Source organism: Pseudorasbora parva, chromosome 22 (assembly GCF_024679245.1).
Source record: "Pseudorasbora parva isolate DD20220531a chromosome 22, ASM2467924v1, whole genome shotgun sequence".
In the NCBI taxonomy this organism is placed as follows: domain Eukaryota; kingdom Metazoa; phylum Chordata; class Actinopteri; order Cypriniformes; family Gobionidae; genus Pseudorasbora; species Pseudorasbora parva.
Genome location: NC_090193.1, coordinates 11640878 through 11667231, shown reverse-complemented (window position 1 = coordinate 11667231; position 26354 = coordinate 11640878). Strand labels below are relative to the sequence as shown.

The window sequence follows — 26354 nt, the reverse complement described above, 5'->3', positions numbered from 1 at the left end:
CCTGAACTGAAGTGCGAAGGTGCCCGCAGGAGAGCCGCCCAGCCTGTCTCCACCCCAAAGCCGGCTAAACAGCAGGCTAAGCAGCGGCCCAAAGACAGGCCACTCGGAGGTCAACTCGGTTCTCTCCAGGAGACGGTGACAGGACCGTTCCTTCCCCCGGAGGAGGGCCGGGGGATAATCTTTTGTTTTAAAAAACTCTCAACCCGCTGCTGGCCCCCAAAAAAGGGGCTGGCGGCACCTTATTGTTGGGTAAAAAAAGAACCGAATCATTCACCTCCGGGCGTAACTGACACTATGTGCCGCCTCAGTGCCTCGCCACTCTCAGTGCCCTTTGTCGCCAGCCCTATCCCAGTCGAGACCCCTGTGGGACGCTCCACCTATGACCAACCATGAGGCTCGGCTATGCGACTCAGTTCACAAGATCTCCTCCCCGCTTACGGGGAGTCCACTATACAATGGTGGGTGGCAATGCCCTACGTGTGGAGATTGACACCCTACTGGCGAAGGGTGCCATCGAGATCATCCTTCCAGCCGTGTTGAAGTCCGGCTTCTACAGCTCTTACTTCATTGTAGCCAGGAAAGGCGGTGGGTTACGACCAATTCTGGACCTGCACATCTTAAACCGAACCCTACCCAGGATTCCTTTCAAGATGTTGACAGCCAAACACATTTTTGAATGCAGGGCCTGGCCCTGTCTGTTCGCATCCTGAACTATCTCGACGACTGGCTGATCCTGAGCCACTCACGACAGCAGGTTTGCGAACACAGGGACTTAGTTCTCCACTATCTTGCCCGCCTGGGCCTTTGGGTCAACTGGGAAAAGAGCAAACTCTGCCCAGTGCAGAGGATCTCTTTTCTCAGTATGGAGATCGACTCGGTCACCATGTCCTCGCAGCTTACGAGTGAGCGTGCTCAGTCTCTGCTGACCTGTCTTCGCCAGATCGAACGCAGGAAAGTGGTCCCACTGAAATTATTTTCAGAGGCTCCTGGGGCATATGGCATCCGCAGCTGCAGTAATGCCACTCGGGTTGCTTCATATGAGACTGCTTGAGCACTGGCTTCATGACCAAGTTCCGAGGTGGGCATGGCAACGCAGCACGTTCTGGGTCCACGTGACCTCGACATGTCGACAATCCATCACACCGTGGAGGAACCCTCCCGATGGATGTCACAACTCGCCCGCAACTTCTTGTTATGGAGACAGAAGCATCTGAGGTCGCTTTTTGCCATTTATGTCCCCGGGGAACTGAACCATGCAGCCGATGAGCTGTCGCAGTTTCAGTCTCTCCCAGGGGAATGAGACTCTCACGATTTGGTTTGCCTCCCACAAGTCCTCCCATTGCTGCTGGTACTATTCTCTGACCGAGGGGACCCTCAGCACGGATTCATTAGCCCACAGCTGGCCGCAGGGCTTAACACAGCTCCTGTGCAAGATCAGGGAGGACAGGGAGCAGGTCCTCATGGTCGCCCCGTATTGGCCCGGCCAGACCTCGTTCTCTGAACTCATACTCTTTGCAACAGCACCTCCCTGGCCTATTCCTCTGAGGCAGGACCTCTTTTCTCATAGAGGGAGCACTGTGTGGCCCCCGTGTCCTGACCTCTGGAACTTCCATGTGTGGCTCCTGGACAGGATGCGGCAGGTTTGAGTAGCTTACCACCACTGGGGGTCGCTACCATCACTTCAGCGAGAGCCGCGTCTATGAGACAGGCCTACACTTTGAAGTGAAACCTCTTTGTCACCTGGTGTGCTTCTCAAGGAGAATGGCTCTGTGCTCTCCTTCCTCCAGGAAGGGTTGTGGGGTAAGGGGACCTGCAGGCATTTTCGGTTGATGAAGCGTGCTTGGAATTCGGGCCGGCCAACTCACACGTTATCCAGAGACCCTGGCCTGGATATGTGCCCAAGGTTCCTACCACTCCCTCGAGGGACCAGGTGGTTAACCTGCAAGCGCTGCCCTTGGAGGAGGAAGACCCAGCCTCGGCACTGCTCTGTCCAGTACGTGCCTTTTAGACTTACGTATACAAGACACAGTGCTTTAAGACCTCAGACCAGCTCCTTGCCTGTTATGTAGAGGGAAGCAAAAAGGGAAGGCTCTCTCCAAGCAGAGGTGGATAGTGGATAGTCTCACTGGATAGTGGACGACATTGTCCTGGCTTACCAGGTTCAGGGCTTGCCTGGGCCCCCTTGGGGTCAAAGCACATTCGACTAGGAGCATAGCTGCCTCTTGGGCTTTAGCGCCTCGCTGACAGACATTGTAGAGCTGCAGGCTGGGTGAAACCCAATATATTCACCAGGTTTTATAATCTGTGAGTGGAGACTGTGTCCTCTCGTATACTCGCCCCAGATGGCTAGTGACTGGACACACACTGGTGTCTTCACTTGCTGCGCCATTCCACTCCGCAGCCAGGATACGTGCACTTATTCGCTCAGGTGAGTCTCCCCGAAGGCCCTGAGTTCCTCCAATGTTGATGCCGGCACCAGAGTGTATACCCGAATGGTCCCAGCCCTCATGTCAGGCCAGGTGTCCGTATGCACGGTTCTCCCGCAGACCAACCGTCTCATGTGTATTCTCCACGGTAAGTCTCCTTGAGTGCATGTTCTCTTGTGTACCCTTGCCACCCCTGGGGTTGAAAAACTTTTCCACCTGCAGCTGGATACTCCAGGTTCATCCGTATGCAGCCCATACGTGGGTCAGACGTGTATTCCTAAGTCCTCCCTATGGGTAGGCACTGTGATTGCATTTTTCCAAGTGGGATATGCCTCCCAGTGTACCTTGGTAGCTGAGCAGGCCCCTCGTCATGTTAAACTCTGAGGCAGGGTGCTCAGGTCAGCCCAGGATGCTGGAAGACAGCCACTGTGGCATGATTAGACTGGGACCCCTATTTCATCACTAATGATGTAACTCGTAGTGTACTGACTGAAAGGGAATGTCTTGGTTACATATGGAACCCCCGTTCCCTGAAGGAAGGGAACACAGACATTACGTCCCCATGCCATATCCGCTGTACTGCTGGTATGGCCGGGGCGGTCAGCCTCGGCTCCTCAGCAGGTAACATAAATGCGTGACTTCTATGCAATGCCGTTTATACCCACGCAGTGGGGCGGGGTTGCATTAGGCAAATTCAGCAGACCCATGACATTTTCATGTTATTGGATCGTTTTGATTGAGATTTAAGGCAGCTGGCTTTCTAAGCGAAACCTCCATTTCGTCAGTACTGACGTAGCTAGAAGAAAAAAAAAAAGATGGCATCCGAAAGTCTTTTTTTTTAGATTAAATTTTAAGTTATAGCTTTTTTGTAAATGTACATTTTTTGTACTTCAGGTGTACTTCTGTTGCTTACTCTCATCACACATAGCAACACAGCTAAAGTTTTACTAATATGTTTGACCTGATGTCATTTCTAGCAAAAAATGACAAATTAAGTAATTAAATATTTGTTTTGTTCTCACCAAAGCTCGCTCTATTTTGCTGTGCATCATTAACCGCGTAACGGTACGATGTACTGCTGGCGGAACATTGGATCGTTATCTGCTTAAACTGTTACATTGTAGTCTAGAAGTCCGAAATTAGTTTTTTAGCCACGCGGGTCATTGTCTGAAAAGGCACTCTGGCAACAAGTCAGCTGCCTAGGTTTTCAGAAACAGCCAGTTGTCATTCAAAACTAAATAGACTAAATCAAGTGAAATTGAAGTCATAATTGAAACTATTTTCTGTGACTTCAGTGATTTACAATGATACAACATATTTCTGTCTTTTTTTGCATAGCACCTGACTCAACTCATACACAATTCAACAGTTTTTATGGGTGATTGTGAAGGCATCAAGAGGTAAATGTAGGCTACTTTCAATAACAGGTCAAACATATTAGTAAAACTTAAGCTGTGTTGCTATGTGTCATGAGAGTAAGCAACTACGCAGCTAACACTGTCTAGAATGAACGTGAAACCCATCCAGCGTATCTGCACATGCATTTTTGACACACACACCCAGCATACATGGTAAAAAACACGGTCACTGTTTGTCACATATGCTTAGTTAATGAACATTAATGTAAATATAATGAATTAAAATAATTTCATATTATGATGTTAAAAATAATTGGACATTGTGACAGGTCTTAAATTACTGGATCTTCATCAAGGACATTTAAGGCGTACTAATAGTAAAATTAAACATGAAAGCGCAATCCCAAAAAAGTGCAGATGGGAGTTAAAAGTTCTGTGCATGTTATACTGACGATGCAGAAAGGAAAGAAAACAGATGCAGCCAGATTATTTCCATAATGACCAAAAAATCTACCAAATTAGTGTCTGGTTTAACACATGCTTTTCTTTTTCTTTTTTCTTGGCCGGTAAATAATGATGTAAATACCAGTAAATATACTACCGCAAACTTTAGTAAATCACCTTCCATGATTAATTTAAATAGCCTTTTGCATTGGCCCTTAGTACAGATGTATCCTTCAGGCCACAGAGAATATTGATGACATTCAAACTGGGAGAATCCATTAAAGTCACATCCATTTAGTATTTAGACACACACCTGCTTTTGGGAGTATGGGAAGACATTCCTGTTAATTACAGCATTGTTTCTAAAAATTTAATTTGCCAACTTTCCTCAAATGTTATTTCACCAGTGTTTGTTAAATCATCTCATCTTGCATCAGGAACAGAAAACCATTAGGTCAGGACAAAATCCATTAGAAAGAAACAGTATGTTATGTTAAATATAGGACTAAACTCAGTAATGTTCCCCTTACTCAAAACATTTGACACAAAGAAATGGATAGAACTTTTGAAAAATGCTTTTAACATGATTTACAAATATGTTTAAGTTTGTTTTCTCTTTCTTTAAAGGAGCTACAGCATATTAAATCACATCTGCATTTTTTGCAACTCATTAAATTAATCCACACTGGGAAGTTAATGAGGGGAACACTGCATATTTATTAAACTTTGCATAGCACTACATATGCTGCCCTCATTTTTTTTTTTTTTTTTGGGAAATGGATTGTCTTTCTATAAAAAGATAATTAGATATGTTTTTTTTTTTTGTTTTTTTTCCAGAACTAACTAGTTTTCTGACCTAGGCTAGCTAGCTATCTATCTATCTATCTATCTATCTATCTATCTATCTATCTATCTATCTATCTATCTATCTATCTATCTATCTATCTATCTATCTATCTATCTATCTATCGTATTGATATTTTTATACAATTTAGAGATGTATTGTTTAGAGATGAGAGATTGTGAAACATGATAATTCAGCAATATAAAAAATAGAGACAAAAAGCAATACATTCAATGTAAAATTGTGTAACTACAATAATTTCATAAGTACCAAAAGCATAATAAAACTGATTATCTCTTCATCACGGCACCCGCTAGTGGGTGGGATATATTAGGCAGCAAGTGAACATTTTGTCCTCAATCTTGATGAATGGAAAATGTAAAAATGGGCAAGCATAATGATTTGAGCGAGTTTGACAAGTGCAAAATTGTGATGGCTAGACGACTGGGTCAGACTGCAGCTCTTGACTAAACAAACTTGTGGGGTGTTCCAGTGGTCAGTATCTATCAAAAGTGGTCCAAAAAAAGAAACAGTGGTGAATGGGGTCAGGGTCATGGGCGGCTCAGGCCCCTTGATGCACGTGGGGAGTGAAGGCTGGCCTGTGTGGTCCAATCAAACAGGTGAGCTACTGCTAGCTCAGATTGCTAAATAAATTAATGCTGGTTCTTATAGAAAGGTGTCCTAATACACAATGCATCACAGTCTGATGCGTATGGGGCTGCATAGCCACAGACCAGTTGGATTCCCATGCTGACCCCTGTCCACCATCTAAAGCTCCAACAGAACACAACGTTTGAGGTGTTGACTTGGCAAACAAATTCCCCAGATCTCAACCCAATCAAGCATCTGTGGGATGTGATGAAATAAGTCCGATCCATGAAGGTCCCACCTTACAACTTACAGGACTTAAAGGATATGCTGCTAACTTATTGGTACCAGATACCACAGCACACCTTAATGGGTCTAGTGGAGTCATTTAATAGATGGTCAGGGCTGTTTTGGCAGCAAAAGGGGGACCAACACAATATTAGGTCATTGCAGCAGGGATGAAAGTATTGCAGCAGTTTTTATTTGTTACTAAACCAAAAATAACAACAAATCTCAGAGACTGATAATCTTAAAAAACACAAACAGAACAACCACATTACCACAGGTGTGACACCAATGAACACTGCCAAATGAAATGGATCTACAAAGTGAAAACCAACACAAAGTCTAAATCAAGCAAACAAACAGAGCAAACAAGACATAACCCTGACTATATACAGGCCCAACAGAGCTGTATGTTATTATTATAGATTTTATTATAGCTTTTTATTAATAAAAGAGTGATGTCGGTGTAAGGCAGATAAAATGCAGCTTTGATCTTTGAAGCATAGAGACATGTGGACGATGTGGACTCAGTGGAGACAATGATTTGTCCAATCAGGTGTCATCTTTCATTAAGAATTCTGTGTGCGTTAGGCAAGGCGCCCAGTCAGAGGCAGTTTTTGGGGCTTTCAAAAGATGAAGCCTGTCTTTTTAATGTTTAAATACATGCTGAACATCCTCTGAGCTAACTTCAAGTTGACCCACACAGGGAGAAAACGCATATGAATCATTTAAAAGCGATGAAAAAAAGAGTAGGAGAAAGGAAAATAGAAAACGAAAGCTTGGCATCTGAGGAGTGTGTTTATATAAAATAAAATGTGCATGTTATGCAATAAAGACAACATAACAGCACTGGGAATGTGTTACAGTTTGTGAATGAGGGGAAAAAAGGCAAATATCGTCTTCTGGGATTAGCAGAAGGAGAAGCCTAAGCACTAAGGAATTCAACTATTTTCTACAGTACACCAGAGTTCCTTGGATCCAGTAAGAGCTGCTTTTTCTTTTAAAAGGGTTAGAGCCTCCTCTACTGGAACTTAGCTCACTCAACACAACCAATAAAAATCATAATCACACGTGCTACACTGTACATATTTATTATATCAAATTAATACAAATATATATATTCTAAGATTGTTCAATCTAAAAATGGACATTCTGTCATTATCATTACAGTTTTCCCACAAACTCCTTTTTCTTATTCTGGTTGAAATCACATCTCTTCACATCCTGATAACAATAAATAAAGTGGTCTAAATAAATGGTCTAAAAAAGTAGTCTTCTAAGAAAATCTCAGGATCCAAAAAATCCAATCATTGCATTCGAAACAACTTGGTTCTACTAAATGAAGCAATTCATTTTTCATGTGTTAAAGTGTCTATCAGTAAACTCAGCAGGTACATGATACAGACTTCTTTTTTTTTGGGTTGAAAATGAAAATCGAGTTGATGTCTAAGTCCAACATTTGTTTGAGATAAAGCTCCAACATCAGGCAGACACCGAATTTTGGTTGAAATAAATACAAAATAAACAATACAACAATTGGCGGATTACACTTTATTTTAAGGTGTCCTTGTTACAGTGTAATTACACATTTACTGTAAGTACTGTGTAATAATAATTAGCTACATACTATAGGGTTACGATTTAGGGTTAGTTCCATGTAATTATGCACAATTTATAGTAATTACTACAGTAACTACATGTAACAAGTGTATCAAAGACACGTTAAAATTAAGTGTAACCAAATGAATGGTGAAATGCATGGCAGTGCAGGGTGTCAAACATTAACCATTAATGGAAAAAGAGTTGAAGACTGTTACAACTGACTTTAGCCACAGCCTTATATGAAATCAACTGAAAATAAAACAAGACATTAAATAGAATAATATTTCAGCAGAGGATGATTAAACAATTTCACAAACTCCATTTCCAGCTTCACGTATTACTAACCAAATTGACATTATTTCTGTCAGATGTCTACAGAAGTTATTTATCAAGAAGTAACAGAAGTTTAGTTGTAATGTTTGGTTTGAAAATAGTTAGATTGAAGTCACAATCACTGTGATCAGTGTTTGCTTTAGTTGGGCAGTTTGACTCAAAGACTTTTCTCTGTCTCCTGTAACTGTGTTTGTAATGGCAGGTCGACCAAGAGAAACTGTGTTCAGATGACGTTGGCTGCTTGATGATAATAATAAATAATAGTAGATTTTATTTATAATGCACTTTTCATTCTGAAGAAACTCAAAGTGCAACAATGGTAAAAGGAAAATTAACAAAAATGTATAAAAATTAAAAATATAGAATAATACAAGCAATCAACACATAAAAGCCTTTCTGATTAGAAAAGTCTTCAGTTCAGCTTTAAACTGGTTATGGCTCTGTACTGTTCTTAGCTCACTGGGAAGGCAGTTTCCAAGCAGTGGTGCAGCCGAGCAGAAAGCTTGATCTCCCATGGTACGGAGCCTGGTGGTGGGAACTTGAAGAAGCAGGTGGCCTGAAGATCTGAGGGTGCAGGTGGAGGATTTCAGACTGATGAGTTCCTGTAGATATGGCTACACATGTCCGGTGATGCGTTTATGTGTGAGAAGGAGGATTTTGTTGTCGATCCGGGATGAAACAGGGAGCCAGTGCAATGAGTGTAGAATGAGCGTTATGTGATCATATTTACAGACTCTCATAAGGGCTCTGGCAGCACTGTTCTGGATGTATTGAAGCATCTGGATATTTCTGCCAGAAATCCCACAGAAGAGTCTGTTGCAGTAGTCCAGCCTGGTGGAGACAAAGGCATGGACAATTTTCTCTACATCTGGAAAGGTTAAAAGGCGACGGAGTTTGGAGATGTTTCAGTGGTGGAACAAAGTTTTTCAAATGTGCTTACATGTGGTCATTGAAGGTCAGCTGTGGATCAAACTGAACCCCTAGATTTGTGACTGAGGAGGAGAAAGTGATGACCTGGCCGTCAAAGATGAGCTTGTAACAAAGACAGGCTCTGGATGCAAGTGCAAAAGACGCATTAATACTCAAGTTCACGGTAACACTGATAAGTACACACAAACACAACACAGGCAGGTCAGATGGATCAACAAGCATGATGGTGGTGACACAGGGACCTCGGTGGGCAGACGGTGATGGTGCAGATCTAGGTGCAGTCATTCCTCGTGAAGTTGCCCGTGATCCCAGTGCTGAGTGGATAATCCAGATGAATACACACGACGAAGAACAGGGAACAATCCAGGAACCAGACAACAGCAACGGATACCAGGGCAGGAACACACACTGGGGAAACTACAATGATCTGACAACATGAGACACCAGTTACTGCACATACAAAGACTCTGCTGATCAGTACTGATCAGTGACCACGCCCACAGACACAACACAAGACAAGAGAGAGAGACAGCGGATTCATAAACCATGACAGAGCTGGGATAAGGGAGAGGATGATCTGATGAGGATAAGAGATCTGATGAGGGGTGCCAACCAGTAGTGCCTCAGTTTTACTGGAGTTCATCTGGAGGAAGTTAGTTCCCATCCATGCCTTAATCTCCTCAAGACATGTGGTGAGTTGTGACAGAGCTGTGGAGGGGCTCGGGGCAGTCTTGATATAAAGTTGCATGTCATCAGCATAACAATGAAATTATAGTCAATTTCTGACGATGACAGGACCAAGGGGAAGCAAGTAGAGGATGAATAAGAAAAACTGAACCCTGCGGAACACCACATGTAACAGGGAGCAGCCTGGACTCGAATTGACTCAATATAATACGCTTAGTTCTGTCAGAAAGGTAGGACTGAAACCACTGCAGTGCTGCTCCCGATAGTCCAACTGTATTGTGGAGGCGGTCCAGGAGGATGGTATGGTCCACGGTGTCGAATGCCAATGATAGGTCAAGGAGAATGAGCAGTGATGGTAACTCCTGAATCAGCTGTCATTAGAAGTTAATTTGACACCCTAAGCAGAGCTCTTTTTATGTGCTATGGGCCGAGCGAAAGCCTGATTGAAATATCTCAAATAAGTTGTTCTTTTTTGATGGTTGTGGAGCTGAGAGGCAGCCTTCTTCTCTAGGACCTTTGACAGGAAAGTGAGGTTGGAGATCGGCCTATAATTAGCAAGGAGCTCCGGGTCTAGAGTTGGTTTCTTAAGTATAGGACAGAGGACAGCAGCTTTAAGGGCAAGATTGACGTGACCAGTTTTGAGAGAGAGATTAACAAACTAGGTGATGATTGGGCTGACAATGGGGATAAACGATGATCAAGATATAATCATCATGTAGTGTTTGATTCAGTGATCATATTCAGAGTCTCTTCTTTGATATTATAGATGTCAAGTATTATTTTCACATAGTTCATTGTAACAGTCCTGTTTGACCAACAGTGTTTAATCTGTGGGATTGTGCACCAACACATTTTAAAGATACATGCAAATGGATACATTGAAGAATCAGCATATGAATCGCAATGATGGTGACATGCCTAATGCCAAAATGCATTATGGGTGCATCATACAAAACTAATTAATGGCTCCCAGAATGCATTATGTCATTAGGGATGTGTCCAAAGTCGACCCCCTATACCCTTAATAGATCACTACTTGAGAGGAAATCCATTTCTAGTGGTGTCCAAAAACATAGTGGACATTATAAAGTGTGTTACTTTAATCCCACAGTCCACCACAATATCTAGTGTACAAATGATGTACGCTCAGTGGTTAGAGAATATACATAATGCACTTTTAGAGTAATATATAATGCATATACTGAATAATGCACATGCTCAATGCATTCTCAAATCTCACCAGGAGATGGCACCTGCAGCTGAATCAGTCACCTATCAGTTTTGCAAACCACCGGTCAACCGTAATATACTATATTGTCATAAGTATTGGGAGAATATGTATGCGTAGATTCCTCATTCGACCACTCCAGGCACATCGACGTGTCAACATTTTAGAACGATCAACACACGTCAACACTTCAGATACTTCTGTCATTACTCACATAAAAAAATAAAACCTACACAACCTCTGTAAAACCTGGGAACTTAAAATACGGATTGATTATATTGGATTGGATACAATTTCAAAGGTGAGAATGTGTTGGTTTGTGTTTTAATAGTCTATATGTTTGAACTCAATATCTGTGAGGACAGAAACGGAGGGAATCTTATGCAAGTAAAAGTTTATTAAAATAAACAGCGAGAAAGAGAGAAAGAGTCAAAATCCACAACGGGTCTCAGGAACTGTAATGTTGATGATCAATCCAGACGGATCTCAGGAACTCAGATGTTGATGCTCAATCCAGAACGGATCTCAGATGTTGATGCTCAGTCAGAACGAATCTCAGGAACTCAGATGTAGATGCTCAGTCAGAACGAATCTCAGGAACTCAGATGTTGATACATAATCCAGAACAGGTCTCAGGAATTCAGATGTTGATGCACAGTCCAGAACGGTGAGGAGCACCGTAATCGCCCAAACGGATCTAGTCTAAAAACGAGACACACCAAAGAGCAGAGGAAAAACATCAATAGTTCACAGATGTGTACAGTACCAAGTTCAAGGTGTAGTCAGCCCCAGTCTAAAAACGAGACTCGTTGACAGTAGAAGAATCCGACTAGTCCACAAGAAAATAATCCACAAGAAAGCGTTGCACAGTGTACTCACAAAAACGCATTCGTCGTGTATTGTGTTAGTTAAGCATAATGTATTATATAATGTTTGGATATACAGAAAAACATGTAACATTTTTTAGGTAATAACAGGCTTCATGGTTCTTGAATTTCAGAGAATTTAAAGTAACCTGTAACCCTGTTCCTTGATAAAGCAAAACGAGATGCTGCACTTGGCGCATTTGGGAAAATCTTTATCATGACCAGCTGTGAATAGGGTGTTTAGCACGTCAATTACATTTTTGGGACAGCAGCAATGCAGTGTAGCATCTTATTCCGCTTTATCAGTGAACAGGGTTGGAGTCAAGTAACCTAACCATTGCCTTTCAAAAGCTACACTCAATGCTGCACATGCCGCATTTGGGAAATAGAATACCCACGCTGCTGTGCTTGGTGGTGTCTGGACCCTTTACGGTTGTCAGGATATGAGAGCCCGGATTGGCCTGCACATTCAAACTATAAAATCTTATGAATGTGTGCGGAGAGGACCAACCTGCCACATCACAAACATTTTGTAAGGGGGCACCCCTTGCTAATGCAGTAGGGGAGGCAAGAGTTTTTTGGATTCTTGCTGTTTACTTTGGCTTTCAACATCATCTTAAATGAAAGAGTGACAACTGTAACAAAGGAAAAAAGTTTGAATGTTTTAACAAATCTTGTCTAAGGAAATATGTCTGTATCTGCATGTAAATAAACACTGTAACTATGTTTGGTATTTTCTTTTAAACATCATTGTAACATCAACTTATTAACATAATGAATTTTTTACTTACGACATTGCTTCTAGCGCTAACAACAGATGGATTGCATGTACACGCATACTGTCAACTTCCTTCTTTCCTTACAGGAAATAATCTCTAACCCCGAAATCCAGATCTACATCATATCAAAATATAAGTCCTTAACATTTTGCCTTAATGGCAACACACAGGCCTTCCCAAAAGGCCCACATTCTTGGGAGAAGCATGAGACCTCCCTCACTGGTTGAAGGTGTGGTCATGGACAGCCGCTTTGCCCAGGGTCTGGGGAAGGACCATCATCATTCCTGGCACATACATTGCCTGGAGATGTTGGCTGTGTTCCTCATAGATTTCAGGGGTTACCATGTTCTGGTGCAATCTTACAGTATGTCAGTAGTCGCATACCTGAATTAGCAGTACCATACTCAGTTCCAGGGCTGTGTTTTTTACTTGGTGCAGGGAGCGTGAGGTGGACCCAGTGACTTCAGTGCTGGAGTTCCTCCAAGACTTTTTTTCTCGGCGCTTACCCCATCCACACTTAAAGGCCGTGCCTTGAAGCGTGCAGCATTATTCAATGTGTTGACGTCATTTCCCCTGAAACGGCTTCAGCTGTTAGCAGCTGCTCCCCTTTTTTGAAACAGCCAATAGCATTTTGTTAATATACAGTTTGACTAGAGCGCAAGAGCGGACCTTTCTCTGTTTGGTAAAGCCAGTTTCCTCTAACACTGTTTACCATCATAATCTCCTCCATATTGCTTTGAAATGCAGCATTCTGTGCAGAATTCAAATGGGTCGATATAATGTGTTGTCTAACAAAACTAATGTGTTGTCTGCGCGGACGCGAGCATATGATCTGCGCTGTGCTCTCGTGTCTGTAGTCTAAATTTAAACCAGAGCCGTTATGGTGTGTGCGCTGCTGCGGTGCGTGAAACTAATGTTAAAACAGACTTTATTCGCCTCAAATGAAAGCATATATACACTGAATCATTTCCTATAACATATATAGTGTGCTATGTGCCTTTCACCATGTAGAAATTAGTAAATGTGTGTTAACAACTGACCGATTTCAGCCGCAGTGTAGGGGGCGGGCTTTAGATTCTAGAGAGCATTTTGATTGGACAGAAGATTTGACGAGAAAGTGAAGTCTGCGATGATCTCACCAAAATCTTAGATTCGTTTTAACGGAAGTGGGAGACTGTAAATTTTGACATCTCCTAAATGCAAATTTTGTCATAGTTTTGGAACATACCAGCTTATCATAACTTATTCATAAGGCTAACACAGTCATACTAAAAGCTAAAAAACTTAAATTTTCGAGGCGGCCATTTCGGCTTTCCATGCTCCTGTGATGAAGCCTCTGGGGAGGCACCTTTTGGTTGTATGTTTTCTCCATAATACTTGGAGGATGAGGTCTGTGACTCGCTCCAGTGTTCCTACATGGGATCTGGTGGTGGTCCTCGAGGGACTGGTTTTGGCCCCCTTTGAACTGCTCGAGTCGGCGATAAATAGAGTTCTGTTGCTCAAGATGGCGTTGCTCCTAGCTATCACCTCTGGGACCTCCAGGCCTCAGATATACTGCCAATTGGCCTGGAGTTTGCTCCCTGGTCAGAGTTAAGACCATCCTTCATCCGAGGTCAGGATCCGAGGTCATCCTTCATCTGAGGTCAGGATATGCCCGAGGTCAGGGTGTGCACAAGGTGCCATCGAGTGGTAATGCAGTCATTTCATACTTCACCTCATGTGTCGGTAGAAGAGGGAAGACTTCATCTGCTCTGCCTGGTCAGAACACTGGAAATTTACTTGCAAAAATCTTCACAGTGGAGAAGGTTAAACCAATTGTTAGTGTTTTGCATCTCCTTGGAAGGGCTGCCCAAGTCCAAGACTTGGCCTATCAGGTGTGCGGATTGCCTTCAACTTTGTCCTTGACAGTGCATTCCACTAGGGGCATGGGCTCTTCTAGGGCCCTTCATATGGTGGTCCCACTTCAGGAGATGTGTTAGGCAGCCAACTACTTCACACTTTGGCAGGCATGGTTTGTGGTGGCATTTGTGGCCAGTTCGTTACCCAAAGTATCACTCCGATGCAGTGCGAGAGAGGAAACATCTCCGGTTTTGACTGTAAACTTTGTTCCTTGAGAAGGACTCAAGACACTGCATCGCCACAGTCATAACCCAAGACATTTCCTAATATCCATATATATTTTTTTTCTAATGTCTCAACTAATAATCTCAAGGTTTACTGGGTTTAATTTTTTGTATTGCCTTTATTGCCTTTACAAAAAATTACAAAAAATTACAAAAAAATATTCTGTTAGCGCTGCACAAGCTTGCAGTGCCATCTGCTGGAAACACTTAATTTAGCTTGATTGTGTGGCAAGCTTCAAAGGGAATTAGGCATGAACTGATCAGCAACATTTTTGTACCTTACATCGATTTCGTTTAGCATGTAAATACATTAAGGTGTGGTTATGAGTACATCAGATGACCACCTTCCCCCTCTCTTAGTTTGGGATGCTAGTCAAGGTATTTTACCATGGCTGTATGAGAACATTCCATACAGGAGGCTGTCCAGTTATTTAGAATGAATGTAAAGTGGGGAGAGTTGGTCAGCTGATTTACTGTATCTGAAAGATTGGTGAATTCCCTTTATCGAGGGAACTCGCACTGCGTCGTCGAGTGACGACACTCTGGGGAATGCCCTTGGCGTGACGTATCTGAAGCATGAATGAAATCTGCCACCAATCTGATTGGTGCTACGTCATGACGTAGTAAGTAACGGCATATGCGGAAGCTATAAGAAGGCGCCGTCACATAGTACAGACAGCTTTTGCTCTTCAACGGAGGCACTCTGTGTACATATTGTTTTTCTATTTACTGTTGTCTGTCACCATTAGAAAGAACAAGCATGGCAAGCGAGCAGTTTAGGAGGTGTGTGCACCAGCTGTGTGTGCAGTGTCTCGGGGTGCAGCACGCTCAGGTGGCGCTTGAGGGTGACGCCTGCAGCGAGTGTGAAAAGCTGCCGCTCCGGGTGCTGCACTCACGGCTGGCCGTATTTAATGAGAGCAGCCAGGCTCGCGAGCCCCAGGGATCTGGTCCCGCGTCTGTTGAGGCAGCAGCGTTCATGGGACTCACAACTGGATCTCGCGACGGGAGGCGGACATGCTGAGGCATCTTCCCAATCCTCGTCCGATGATTCAGACGCTCTTCCGTCTCGTGAGGAAGCCCGCGGTGCGGCATCTTCCCGCGAGGTTGATAACCTAGTGCTGATGCTGTCTGATTCCGAGGGATCAGATCAGTTCAGCCTGGAGGCGGGCGGTGTGCAGGTGGATTCATCTCTTCACTCCCCCGCTCAAGAAGAGCTTGTGGATGTGTTGACACGCGCTGTGGCCAAACTCAACATCGAATGGCCACAGGAAAAAGTCGAAGTCCAGCCTGCGAGCAAGCTGGATGGACGCTTTTTCAAAAAGCGTGCTCAACCGCCACGAAGGGGCTTGGCATTTTTCCCAGATTTGCACAACAAATTGTGCAAATCGTGGGAAAAACCATACTCGACGCGCCTATCGAACCACCCGGTTTTAGATTTCGGGTGTGTCGTGGGTGCGTCAGAGGTTGGTTATGGGACGCTGCCTGAAAGCCCCAGTTCTGCCCACCAAGCCATGCAGGGACATCTCGTCCCTGGTGGGCAGGGCCTATAGAGCAGCCGGGCGCACTGGTAGCTGCCTGCACACCATGGCGGTTCTGCAGGCCTACCAAGCGGAGCTCTTAAAGGAGTTCGATGAGGGAGAGGGTCTGTCCCCGGACGATATAACCGAGCTGAGAAAGGCCACCAACTTGTCTCTTAACGTCACCAAAGAGACGGCCCGTGCAATCGGCCGCTCTATGGCTGGTTTGGTGTGCGTGGAGAGACACCTCTGGTTGAACCTATCGGGGATGAAAGACAAGGAGAAATCCTTTCTCTTAGATTCCCCGATAGGCCCTGCGGGTCTCTTCGGCGATGCAGTCATTAGCGTCGTCGAGAGATTCCAGGAGGTGAGGAAGCGGTCGGCGTCTTTTCGGCAGTACCTTCCTCGCCGCTCGGGGCCTTCTGAGACCAGCAGGGAGGCCTCGGGTGGCCAGTCCCGGCCGTCTGCCAGCACCGGGGCCTCAACGCTTCCGGCCTCAATGGTTTCCCACGTACGTACGCCACTCCAGCCGCCTCGAAATCGACCTGCGGCAGGGCAGCAAACGCGTGCGCACACCGAAAATCCTCCGATCAATTTCTGCCAGGCGGCCACTTCAGGGGGTCGGGCAGAAGGTACGTTGGGTACCAGAGACCTAGTAGAATAGTAGAATATATCGCCGCATGGTCATGCTTCCCGAATATTTCTGCTTGGGCCCTGTGTACAGTGGGAAGGGGCTACAGATTGCAGTTCAGGGTTCCAACACCAAAATTCAACAGTGTGGTCTGGACCATGGTCCCCCTGGCCCAGAGGCAGGTTATGGAACAGGAGGTACGCTTCCTACTGGTCAAGGAGGCTATAGAACGCATTCCTTCGCCAGACAGGGAGTCAGGGTTTTACAGCCGGTACTTCATTGTTCCCAAGAAGGATGGGGGCTTGGGTCCAATAATAGATCTGAGGTACTTGAACCGATCTCTGAGGAGATTTAGGTTCAAGATGCTCACCATTCCAGCTATCTTGAGTCAGATCCATTTCGAGGACTGGTACTCAATCTGAAGGACGCATATTTTCATTTCTCCATCCTCCCTGCCCACAGGATGTTCCTTAGGTTCGCTTTCGTGGGCGAAGCATACCAGTATCGGGTTCTTCCTTTTGATCTAGCTCTTTTCCCTCGCACCTTCACCAAGTGCATGGATGCATCTCTTGCCACAATGAGGCTCCAGGGCATCCGTGTACTCAATTATATCGACGACTGGCTCATATTGTCGCAGTCGCGAGAGATGGCAATTCGGCATTGAGATGTTGTTTTGTCCCATCTCAGGTGCTTGGGGCTGAGACTAAACAAAGTGTGTTAACGGTGGTATGGGACTCGACTACGATACGAGCTCGCATGTCCCCCGCACGGGCCGAGACCATACGGGCGGAAGTCTCAGCTATGAAGCTAGGCCACAGCCGCACTGTGAAGCAGTTCCAGAGACTGCTAGGCCTCATGGCAGCAGCGTCCAACGTGATTCCGTTCGGCCTGCTATACATGAGGCCCCTCCAGTGGTGGCTGCGGACCAGGGGGTTCTCCCCGAGGGGAAAACCTTTCCGTATGATCAGGATAACGTGCAAATGTCTTCGTTCCCTCGTCAAATGGAAAAATCCCAGGTTCATGTCCCAAAGGCCAGTGTTAGGAGCATCATGTTGCAGGAAGATCCTTTCAACAGACGCCTCCCTCACGGGCTGGGGCGCGGTCATGGAAGGCCGGTTTGCGAGAGGTCGGTCATGGACTTTCCTCCCAGAGCTCCACGGCCACCATGTCCTGATATGGTCCGACAATATGTCTGTGGTATCGTATCTGAATCTTCAGGGGGTTCTGAGGTCACACTGAGGCCCACTATGCAGGTTGCCGCACCAGATCCTTCTGTGGTCCCAGGGGAAACTGTCGTCTCTCAGAGCAATGTACGTCCTAGGGGACCAGAACCAGGGAGCAGACGTCCTGTCGAGGCAGGGGCTGAGGCTTCAACTGGTGTCGAGAACGGGGCTAAGGCTCCAACTGGTGTCGAGAACAGAGGGTGGACCCAGTCAACTGCGCTGTGGCTTCAATGCTGGAGTTCCTCCAGGACCGTTTCTCCGCCGATCTGACCCCATCCACTCTGAAGGTGTATGTGGCTCCCATAAGATGCCATGAAAGCTATCTTACACCCCAGGCCGGGCTACGTGCCCAAGGTTCCATCTGTGGGGATGAGGTCAGTGTTTCTTCAGGCTTTTCATCCTCCGTCTCACGGGGACGGCAAAGGAAGCTAGGCTGCACCTGCTCTGCCCAGTCAGGGCTCTGAGAATTTATGTTGAGAGGTCAGCACAATGAGAGATCGGACCAGCTGTTGGTGTGTTTTGGCCCTCCTAAGAAAGGGTTGCCATACTTCAGATGCGTTTATGCTTAGGGAGTACCCCCCAAATTTGTTGTTTCGTCGCAGTGCTCGTACCCTCTCAGGGAACAAGGGTTATATACATAACCCGAGACGTTTTGAGAAGCACTACCACGTCACCACAGTCCACCACACCATTTTTCTGTCAACAGCAGGTGAGGGAAGCAAAAGGTTAAGGTCCTTACCTAAGACAATGTTCACTCTAATAAGAGGGGACCCAGTCAACTAATGAACTTTTCCCATCAGATGAAGATTCCCTCATTGTGCAGGATCTTCTACAGTATCCCACCGATCTGTCCAGTCGTGCTGCCTTCCATTCCCCGAGACGCCTAGGCTTGACCTTTCCTCCTCCATCAAGACATCCACTACCATCTCCAGCATCCTCCTACACCTCAGCACACCCCATGATTCCTGCATTAGGAAAAAGGACAGTGTTGGGGTTAAGACAAGCACTAATCAGCGCTGACATTTTCTAGGAGGACGAATAAAGCATAACTGTACAACATGTATGTGTCACTCCAAGCAGGTTTTCCATATCAAAAGCCACAAACAAGGCACAAGGACCTGAATTCTCACTTCCATTGAACACCTTCTACCTTCCTCTCAGGAACGGTTCTTCCATAAGCGTCAGGCCGCAGTAGCAGGCCCAACTCTTCTCTACAGACCACAAATTTCTCCAGCACTGAGCCCCACGTCACAATGCCTGCTTCCATTGTTCCATTGCTGCCTCCGCCAGCAGTGCAGGCTCTGTTATCATAGCTTTTTTCTGCCACTTTCTCTAACCCCCACCATCAAACTCTAGCAGAAGGCTGCCTCCGTAAGCGGCACAGGCCCAGTTGCCTTTTTGTTCTCCCCAACTTTCCTCCTTTCCCATCTTTCCCGTTCCTTCTCTGTTGGGGTTGCTGACCCAAATGTAAGGTTGCCTCCGAAAGCTGTCTCGGCTCCTGCTTTCTCTCCCCCTAACACTGTTTCCCAAACTCGTTCTCCTTTCACTTTGTTTTCTGCGACACCGATGCCCATCCCGCCGAATGCTACAGCCTTGGAACCGCTCCCTGTCACTAGCAATGTCAGAGCACATATAAATATTCAGGCTGTTGGCGCCCTAGGTGGACTCATTCCCAACCCCAGTAACTTACTATTCAGATCGAATATTCCCATAAACCACCATGACGACTCATGGGGTGACATACTTTATTTTGTCTAGCAGGGGTCTCTGGGGGTAATGTTGTTTGTGTTCTCAGGTTGAGCACTGTGATACAGGTGTGAAGGATTGACGGTGATTAACCATGCTGCTTATAAGAAGCTTGAGAGTTGACAAGAGTGGGCTATTATGTGTTGGGACAAAAGCCTGTGAGGGTAATCTCTCCGTTCCTGGAAGCTTGGTTTATCCTGTTGGCTCTCTCATCCTCTTGATGTGCTCATCTTGTAACTTTGTTATTTTAATAATTTAAATGTAGTTATGTCCTTTTGATTAAAAACGGATGACAAAGTGTTTGTTATTGTGTTTTTTATAAATAAACAAAAAGCTTCTCAGTTTTTGCTTTCTGCTGAGACAGAGTTAGAATGAGAACTGTTTAAACTAAAAATAAATACATAAATTGCCAGCTGCTAACCTACATGTATTAACAAAAATAAAATTATTGTTGCAGCTGCTGATCTTTATAGCTATATTTAAACAACCATTGGTTCACAATAGAAATATATTTGTCAACAGAACATGGGCATGTCAAAACCTGAACATGTTTTTTTTTTTTTTTTTTATCATTCTTTTTCTGGCTAATTTCCAGGCCAGTTATTTGGAATATTTCCAGGTTCTTAGCCAGAAATAAAACAAGAGTGTCAATGTGCTCCACAGTCAATCTAATGAGTCTAAGACTGCAGGTAAAGCCTGATGTGCTAAACACACGTTCTGAAGCACAGCTTGAGGCTGGAATGCACAGTTACTGTCTGGCTAAATGTGCAAGACTTGTCGGGGTGGCTGCATGGTCCATCCACCAGGTGACTGGGTCTTCAGAAGCACCTATCTCTGCCATTTGTTTGTACAACAAGAATTCACTTGCAAATTGGTCAGCATGGGAGGCAGACTGACCCCCCTCAGCATCACCTGCTGCTAGCTTTACTGACTTCTCCATTTTTTCAAACTTAATGGTGGAGAGCAGACTTTTCAAGTCTGTTTTTCTTTTCTTTCTTTTTTTGCCCCCTCTTGATCTTCTTGTTTTGTTTCCTCTGGTGCTGCTTGGACCTCATTCTTTTGCTCTGGTGAAGTTACAACCGATTTCTGTAAAAGTACTGCTTTTACCTCTTCCTCCATGTGAACGAAACTATCCTAAAATCTTGAGTCAAGGAATGTTGCAGTGTTCAGAGCAGTGTCCAGAAGTTTGTTTTCATATCTTGCTGTGAAGTTTGTTCTTATTTTTTTCTTTCATTTAACATGAAAGAGGGCTTTCTCCTTCCTTTAATGTCAGAAAGGAAAGTAGTTTCCATTTGAGAGGCAACACAGAAGATAATGTGGGGTCGTTCTCTCCACTTAACACATAACTCCACTTAGTGGGCCAAGAATTTCTCTAACAATATCTAGTGTTGCCATATCTGAGTCTTTAGACATCAGATGCCACTTCTTTCGATTTTCAGCCAAAACGGCACAGACGGATTGTTTCTGTATACAGAATCTTTCCACCATCTCAAAGGTGGAGTTCCAGCGTGTAGGCTCATCATTATTGAGCTTTTGCATAGGTAGATTTAAGGCCTTCTGTTTGTCCTTTCTCATCATTTTGTTTGACCTGGAAAAGGCAGATACAGTTACCCGGAGCCGGGACAAGACACTTGAGACACGGAACAAGCCTAATGCCTTGCCTACAGCCAGATGAAGGTTATGTCCAAAACTAAAGTCTAGGTGTAATTTTCAAATGCCTTTTTGTTGTTAGTGGCATTGTCAGTGGTTATGCCAGCCATTTTAACAGGTCCAGTCCCCATTTTTCCGACACTATCTCCTCCAGGGCTTCATTGAGACTGTCTGCTGTATGATCTGTATATAAAGCTGAACATCCTAAACACCAGGACTGTGTTTCCCAGGAATCAGTTATATAGTGGATTGTGACTGCCATGTTAGTGGTACATGCGAAGAAAGACCGGTATGTGAGTTGTGACTGAATAACATTCCTGGTCTCAGTGTAGAGCTTTGGGATTTCATTATACATTAAATTATTTCTTCCAGGCATATCATATTTTCTGTCCAGCTGCTGCACAAGGTTTCGGTATCCACTTTTCTCAACTGTGAATATAGGCACCTGATCAAGACAGATAAACTCAGCTACTGCTTTGTTTAATCTTTTTGCATCTTTTGAGTCTGTGTCATATTTGCGGTATACTTCTAACACAGCAGGAAGGGAGGGCTGCCTCATTTTTGTGGTGGCTGGTTCTGCTGGTAGCTGTTTGCTTACCTGTTGGGGTGGGGGAGATGGAAAATGATGCTAATGCTTCAACCCTTTTATATTTCACTTTCTTAGCGCAGGCATCAACCAATGAGATGTAATGAGTCTTTTGTGTTCGGTCTACTTTAGCACACCAGTGTGCAGGCTGATAATTCTAGAACTGAGCTTCATTACAATTAAGTTACAGACTTAGATTTTTTTTGTTTATTTTTTTCATGCTAAAAAATGTAAATTATTTGCAGTTAAGCTTTTTTTTCAATACATGTAGGTGCGCTTTTGATAATGAGTTAATGCATTTATAATAGTAATGATTAGATTATTGTAAATAATTTGATTAAGGTAGATAATCACAATCACACAATGTTATTAAAGCATAAATTAGTTTAAAATAATTTTATATCCCCTTCACTTGATTATTTATGTATTTATTTTAAATGAATAAAATACAATTACTACTTTCTCTGCCATTAACGAGTAACCTTGTCTTTTATATGTTCAAGAGCATTCACTAACCTGTCGCTCTTTGCGAAAAACACACATTCAATGTGTCGTAGAAGCAGCGCGCTGTAAACACACTGCCCTCTGCTGCCGCACACCAGGAAATACAGCAGTCACTCTTAAAGTACCGTTACTTATCAAATGTAGAATCGTACCGTTTTTAAAAACAGGGTATCGCGGTACATTTCTAGTACCGGTATACCGTGCAAAACTAATTTGGATGATTCTTTAATAAAAATTATTATTTGGATTATTCTTTAATCAGATTTATAGTTTGGATAATTCTTTAATTGGAATTATAATATGGATGATTCTTTAATTGGAATTATAATTTTGATGATTCTTTTATTGGAATTATAATTTAGATGACTCTTTAAAGGGTTACTTCAGCAATTAGCATATGGCTTTGTATCAGTAGAAACCCTGGAGTATAATCAAATGATTGTGCTTTCCCCCCTCATATCCCCCTGAGACAAGAGATTTATGCATTTTATTTCTGGAAAATTCCTCATACGATGCAAATTGACGATATTTGCATCATAGGAGGAATGTTTGGCGAAAGGCTAAAGACTACAGCCAGCAGAGGGAGCCATTTCCGCATGTTTTGAACCCACGCATGGGGGATGGGAGATCACACTGACAGCTCACCTCGCAGCTACAGGCACTCATTTAAACGGAGCTATGGTGAGCAGTGTAAGTATTTTAACTTCTCAAATTATTTTTTTATGAAAGTTAAGCTTGCAAAGGCATGAACTGAAACGCGCCAGACTGAACTCCCGTTGTGAATGTATGCCGCGAGTGTAGTCACGATTACCTCAGCTCTCATCATGAGAGCTCATCAGCTCATTTATCTCACTCCTGCAGTTAGTGCTCAGTGCTGTGATACTCGCGCGGTGACTCACTCATTAGATTGAACAGACACCTTCAGTTTTTAATTGTAGTGTCTTCTCCAACTCAGTCACAGTAATCAAGTTGGTGGCTTTGGGAATGGCCTCACAGGGCAGCAAAGCAATCTGGGAATTGTAGTATTTCATCCCCATGAGACTAAAGTACATTTTCTTTCTTTTCTTTTGTCAGTCTAGAAGGCACCAAATTAAAATATAATTTCACATTTCTACAAACATTGATGGCCCAGTTTAAATACAGTTTCATCCTCCCAGCACTGAAGTACCCCTTTAATTAGAATTAGAATTTGGGAAAAGTCTTGGAGTAAGATTATTGGTTTGGAAATTGGATTATTATTTGGAGAAACTAAGTTTTAGGGAGTGTCATACAAAAAGGTTTTATTTTTGGTTTGGATTGGTGGTTTTTGACTGAAGAGAGAGAGAGATAATTGGCCGACAGTTGCACTTAAACTGCTCAGATGCTGCGATTTAAACTGCATAAGCCATGAGAAAGCCGTGTTAGGCTGAAGAAGAAGCGCTTAAAGGGTGGCTGCATGGTGGCTTTACAAAGAGTTGTGGCAGTGGACGTGTGACCAGTTGGTTTGGAAGAGTATAACTTTTGGTTTATTTTTAGTAGTTATGGCGGGAAAATAAAAGCCGAAATGGATTTGTTACAGGACTTTTTGGTTGTCACAGACACGCCAGGCTCCCACACAGACTCACAGCACACGCTCTCACCTGAGTATTGATCATCTACACCTGCAGCACATCATCACCACAATCACCAGGAGCACAAAAGTCACACACACAGTGACTGTCCGGTCTCATGTGCAATAGGTACATTCCCTGCTGAATTCTACTATTCTTACCTTAAGGACTCCCTTGATGATACTTACCCTTCTCCAGCGTCTTCCTCAAGTCTTCAGCGATCTCCTGTGTCCAGTGTGTGTGTTCCGTGTTTTCCAGTAGTCTCCATCATTGATCTCTAAGTGCACCCTGAAAAATCAAACCAAGACCAGTCACCGGCACATCTCCATTCAGTCAAGTTGCATATCTACTGGTTTCTCAATAAACTTGATTCCCTTACCATCTTGTCTCCGTAGCTCTGTACCGTAACAGGTTACTCCTATAAAGGGAAAATCTAGGTCTTTCGAAATAATCATTATTCAAAGTAGCTGAACATTTCGATTTTGAATTAGTTGTAATAAAAAGTTAAGAAAATAAAAATAAAAAGTGTCAGTAACACTTTACGGTAAGGGTACATGAATTATCATGAATTCATGCATTAATTCATGCATGACTTATGCATTACTACATGGACTGAAAAAGAAATGATAACAATCTTTTATTGCGCAACAGTATTATAATATGAAAGACTTCAATATAGAGCAGCACAAAGCACACATGCGCTAATGCTCATCCCATGTGCAGAATGATATGCTCGAAGCAACACGGAGTCATAGTGTAACACGTATGATTACTGCAATAATAGATTAAAATAGTGGACCAGTATCAGAAAGACTAAGTTCAGCTCAGGGAGGAAAATGGCGTGTTCAATGAGACACAGACACGTGGTTGCGATACCCAAAAGTGTAGTATATTATAGTGACATAAGCTGACAGACAGTTTCAATATTTACATGTACACAAAGATGGTAATGAGTTCATAACTGTTAATAAACAAATCTAAGTGTTGTTTTCTCAAGTCATACACAATCATTCAAATGATTAAAAGCTGCAACCGTCCTTGCACAATGCACACTGGGTCAATCAGTTCATTAAATTCAAAGAACCATAATGTAGGAATGTGTGTATTGGTGTGCGGGGATGTGTAAGGGGAGCAGCTGCAGCGCCTCCTACCACACCGGCAAATGCTTGCACTCAATCTTCGGTTCAGGGCCTAGTAGCTCGCCATCCATACAAGAAACCTGGCCTGTATAAACAGGACCAAGCAATGAGCAACACTGATTAAGCATTACAATAAGTAACAATTATATAATGTCACATCATATCATAATCATCATCACCATGTACATGATTCAATTTTATCCTGCATATAGCAGTCAACAAGAGTACTCTATAAATAGACAATATCATCAATAATTCCAAAACACATCTCAGCATTAATTAGAACCAGTTCACAATCAAACATCAATATTGCTATAAATGTCATTAAATATTTAGTGCATCAGTTATATAAAATTAATACAATTAAGCACATAATATATTCTGATTAAGTAATAAATTGATACAGCCAGCGCCAGCACCGGCTAATAAATCTATATACCATACACAAGTACTAACATTAGCTCTTTAACACTATATGATACAAACAATGACACTCACCAGTTCTCGTATGATTAAGTCACTCAATACAGCAGTCTCAACACAAGGCAAAAGCAAATCACGATGGAGTGTGCGAGTAGGTCCTTCCTTAGTTTCTGGCCTCACAGTGTAAACTGGAAGATCCCCAGCCCGTTTCACAACCACATATACCTCTTGTTCCCACTTGTCTTCAAGCTTGTGCTTGCCTCGGATTCTAACATTACGGACAAGAACTCGGTCGCCCACCTCCAAACTTGCAGGTGTAACACGTTGATCGAACCGGTCTTTGTTCCTTTTGGCTGACTTCTGAGCATTCTGGGTTGAAAGCTTATAACTCTCCTCAAGACGAGATCTTAAATGCTTCACATACTGAGAATGTGAGGAAGATGGAGATTCACGGACAGGCAAGCCAAAAGCTAAATCAACTGGAAGCCGCGGTGATCGTCCAAACAGGAGTTCATAGGGCGTGAACCCTGTTACCTCATTTCGCGTACAGTTATACGCATGGACAAGAGGTTTAACGTATTCCCTCCACTTAGCCTTCTGCTTGCTCTCAAGGGTGCCCAGCATGTTTAACAATGTCCGGTTGAAGCGTTCAACGGGGTTGCCCCTGGGGTGGTAAGGGGTCGTTCGAGTTTTCTCAATGCCAGCCACATCACAGAGCTCCTTAATCAGCTTAGATTCAAAATCTGGGCCCTGGTCAGAATGTAGACGCTCAGGGATGCCATAACAACTCATAAAGTCATTCCACAGACATTTCGCCACAGTCTTGGCCTTCTGGTTTGCAGTTGGAATAGCG

At 43.8% G+C, this 26354-nt stretch overlaps 1 long non-coding RNA gene across 2 annotated transcripts; it reads right to left on the bottom strand.

Annotated features, from left to right (window-relative positions):
* Positions 1-11099: 11099 nt before the first annotated feature.
* LOC137058639 (uncharacterized) lies at positions 11100-25618 on the bottom strand. Of its 2 annotated transcripts, XR_010900774.1 has the most exons (5): positions 25577-25618; positions 24319-25163; positions 24128-24227; positions 18604-18829; positions 11100-11427 (listed from the first exon to the last, which is right to left on the bottom strand). It is a non-coding gene; the product is annotated as an uncharacterized lncRNA (long non-coding RNA). The 2 variants fall into 2 exon arrangements; XR_010900773.1 differs by lacking the exon at positions 25577-25618 and having other exon boundaries at positions 24319-25559.
* Positions 25619-26354: the final 736 nt, after the last annotated feature.